Genomic DNA, 3,581 nt, shown 5'->3' on the forward strand with positions numbered 1-3,581 from the left:
TGCTGCTGATCTGTGTCATGTTGCTGCTGATCTGTTTCATGTTGCTGTGTTCATGCATGCTCAACTGTTCACACAGACTCATGTCCGTGCTGCTGTTCGGCGTATTGTGTTTAATGTTTTTATGCTATTAGTGCTTATCATATTTTTAGTTGATGTTTTTCTTAGTTCATATCTTAGATGTTATTACTGTTTTTCTTTTATATTTTATTGTTGGATGTAACTGGGACCCTGTGAACATAATTTTGATCCACTACATGGACCACATGTGGTGCCAATGACAATAAAGAATCTCTGACTCTGTATAAAACTTTGTGATTCATATATCCACTGTTATTATATTATTTCATTATTTTTAAATCAATTTATTTTTCATTTTCTTATTTGATCAGTTTATTATTATTAATATATCTATTATAGCTGTTAGCTGCACCTTTCTTTGTTTCATGCATTTATTCAAAAACAGTATGTAGCTTGAATTAACCACCTGTTTCTTCTTTCTAGTGAAGAGAAAGAGAAAAGAGTCCAGTAAAGAAAAGTCTTATTTCATCACTGAATGAACATGAAGAACTGAACCGGACACAGCAGGAACAACACTTGTGTCTTCTTCTGGATGAAGCCCGTGAGACGAGGGACACACAGATACACAGTCATTAGTTGGACGCAGTAGTTTTTATTTTTCTACATTTTTTTGCTTTGTTTTGTTTTTTGTTTTTTTTGAATGTCCAGAGGACCAGATTGACCTTTTTTTGATTTTTCTACCTGGATTATTGAGCATGCATCAGGATATTTAGTCTAACATGTTCCCAAACTTTTGACAGTTCTTGTTGTTTCCTAGGCTCTTCCTTCTACGCAGTCTCCGTTCCCTCCATAGCTACAAACTTAGCACATGCGTGTTAGCGGAAGTGCTAGCGTTGTGTAACACAAAAACCTTCTGTCTAGACCACAGTGCTCCGAATAGTTTAACGAAGCTTCGAGGAAGATAAATTTGCCTCCAGGATTTTTTGTAATCCAGGTCCTCAAATGATTCGAGGAATCGTTTCAACCCTAATTTAGCTCGCTCTAAATTTTGGTGTCGGCCACCAACCACAAAAAACGCCTGGACTTCAGCAATAGACCACCGTGTTGTCATTATTGTTTTTAAAGTATTAAAAATAGGTCCAGCCGCTGTTCCGGGTAATTGTAAATGGCGGATCGGTGAAAAGTTTTCTGAAAGATCCAGTGACTCCTCCCCCTGACAATCAGTGACCAACAGCGTTCTGACGTCATGTTTTTATGCAGGCTCGGCTCGCTTGGACCCCTTGAGAAGAAGGGACAAAAAGGGGGCAAAACTGGTACAAAGTACTAGTGGAATGCGCTGAAAACCGTGGTGAACCGAGCAGACTGGACCCGCGTCGTCACAGTGGAAAAGGGGCATAAGTCTCTCAGTTGGTCTGGGAACGCCTCGTCCTCCCAGAAGAGCTGGAAGAGGAGGCTGTGGAAAGAGATGTCTGGACCTCCCTGCTCAAGATGCTGCCCCCGCAACTCTACTTTGGAACAAGTGGAAGATAATGGATGGATCTCAGCTACCACCACATCCTGTTTTAGCTCAACATCTGTGAAAATGATCATCATAGCTAATTCTGTATTTGCTAATCTTGACTGCCATCTTAAATAAATTAATCAGATGAAGACGTATGCCCAGTTATTACTCTCTGAAAGCTTCCTTAAATTTTGACGAGAGGAGATATTTTGCCAACACTTCAGACAAACACTCACACACCAGACAGATGTACTGTACGGAGCATTAAGTGTAGAACTACTGGACTGAGGAACAGCTTCTACCCTGAGGCTGTTAGACTCATGAATCTCTAACCAGAAGAATCACTGTGATGACACTTTGAGGACATGTGACTTATGTGCTGCTCACTACCTCATGCTGCTGTATTCATTCATACCATAGGCGTCACAACCATTATATGTGAAGGGGACAAGTCCCCCCCACATAAAAAAAACGTTCATTTGGACCCCCCCCCCCACTTTTACTATGAAACATTAGTTCAGGCGGCGCAGTTTCTCTCTTCGTGATCGAATCCATTCCACTTGATTAATAGGAGAATACTCAAACCACTAAAACTCCACTCCAGGTTTTCCTGGTTACCTCCAACTCTAAACACAGCAGCCTGTTGCCATGGTTACAATATACGGTGGTCACAGAATATGGTGCAACACCTGCAGTGTTTCTGTGCGTCTCCTCCTGCCTCAGCAGAAAACGTGCACAGGTGGAGGAGGTGGAGGTTCCTGTGTTACTCGCCAGTTTAGCAGTTTAGTGCGGGCATGTGTTGACCAGGGGGTTGATCATCAACATGTATTCATGTTAGGAGGAGAGAAGAGGAGCTACGTCTGTAGCATCTTATCTCAGCAGTAACTGTGAGACTCTGCAGGTGTAAGAGACTCTGTGTGTTCAGGTGCATTAAAGTAGAAATGTGTTTAAAATCCACACCTTACTGTCCTCAAGCTTCATGACAAACATCATTTACATGAGGAGTGTTGAACACAAGTAAAAAAGTCCAGTGATGTTTTTATTTCTCTATAAAGACAAATAGTGTCGACCTGACGCTCTGTGTTAAAGTGTATTAAAGTTAAAATGTCTTAAACCCACAGATGAATTTACACAAACTTGGTGAGAAACATGTTTTAAATGTGTGGAATTAAAGGAAATATTGGTGAAATGTTGCTTTTTAGTTCACTAGTGAACACCTTTTTTAAACGTGCGCTCACACACACCTACACACATCATTGTGCCCCCCCCCCCCCCATTACAGATGCTTCTGATGCCCTTGCTGAGAGCGCACGCCGTAGCTGCACTCACGCAGAGACACTTGCAAAACAATGACTTTATCCCACGTCTGCTGATTGGACACTCTGAATGGTCTCGTCTGTCTCTGTGTGTCCCTGTGATGGACTGGAGACATGTCCAGATGTCCTCCACCTTGTGCACAATGATAGCTGGACATGGACACCAGTGACCCCGCGACCCTACATGATGATGGCTCACTCTAGCTTTTAGCTGCTGTTAACGTTTAGCTCCTGTTCAGCTCCAGTTTAGCACTGAGCCAAATCATGTCCTCCGGTTGTGTTTTATGAATGTTTCTGTTCTCGTTTTATTGATGAATATTAATGTTCAGTGCCCTGACACTTCTGCTGTGCCTTCATAAACTAACTGAATACAGTGTGGGCCGGTGGTTCAGAGTACAGACGTGCTGCAGACACTAGAGCTCGTGACAGCTCACGAGCTGATGGTAACAGTGTTGCATCCTGTAAACTGGAAACACTGGGCAGAGCTCAAACTGATCAACTCTACGTGTTTATGAGTTCAAGCTACTTCTGTCCCGGACACTCCTGCAACAATCTGCGTGTACAGTGGAGCAGCTGCAACAAGTGGTTCCTTTCTGTCAGCCTGTTCATGAAGCACCGAGCAGCAGACATTCATCCAACCTTTATTTCTACAACTGAGTCCCACTGAGCCTCCAGGACTCGTTCACAGACAACTGAGTCCCACTGAGACTCCAGGACTCGTTCACAGACAACTGAGTCCCACTGAG

At 42.9% G+C, this 3,581-nt stretch overlaps 1 protein-coding gene across 1 annotated transcript in view; it reads right to left on the reverse strand.

Moving 5' to 3' along the window:
* amot (angiomotin) overlaps positions 1-3,581 on the reverse strand; it is a 79,086-nt gene that overhangs the window by 75,037 nt on the left and 468 nt on the right. The gene's annotated exons all lie outside the window — the stretch shown is intronic.

Source organism: Nematolebias whitei, chromosome 14, assembly GCF_014905685.2.
Source record: "Nematolebias whitei isolate Nwh7 chromosome 14, NemWhi1, whole genome shotgun sequence".
NCBI lineage: Eukaryota > Metazoa > Chordata > Actinopteri > Cyprinodontiformes > Rivulidae > Nematolebias > Nematolebias whitei.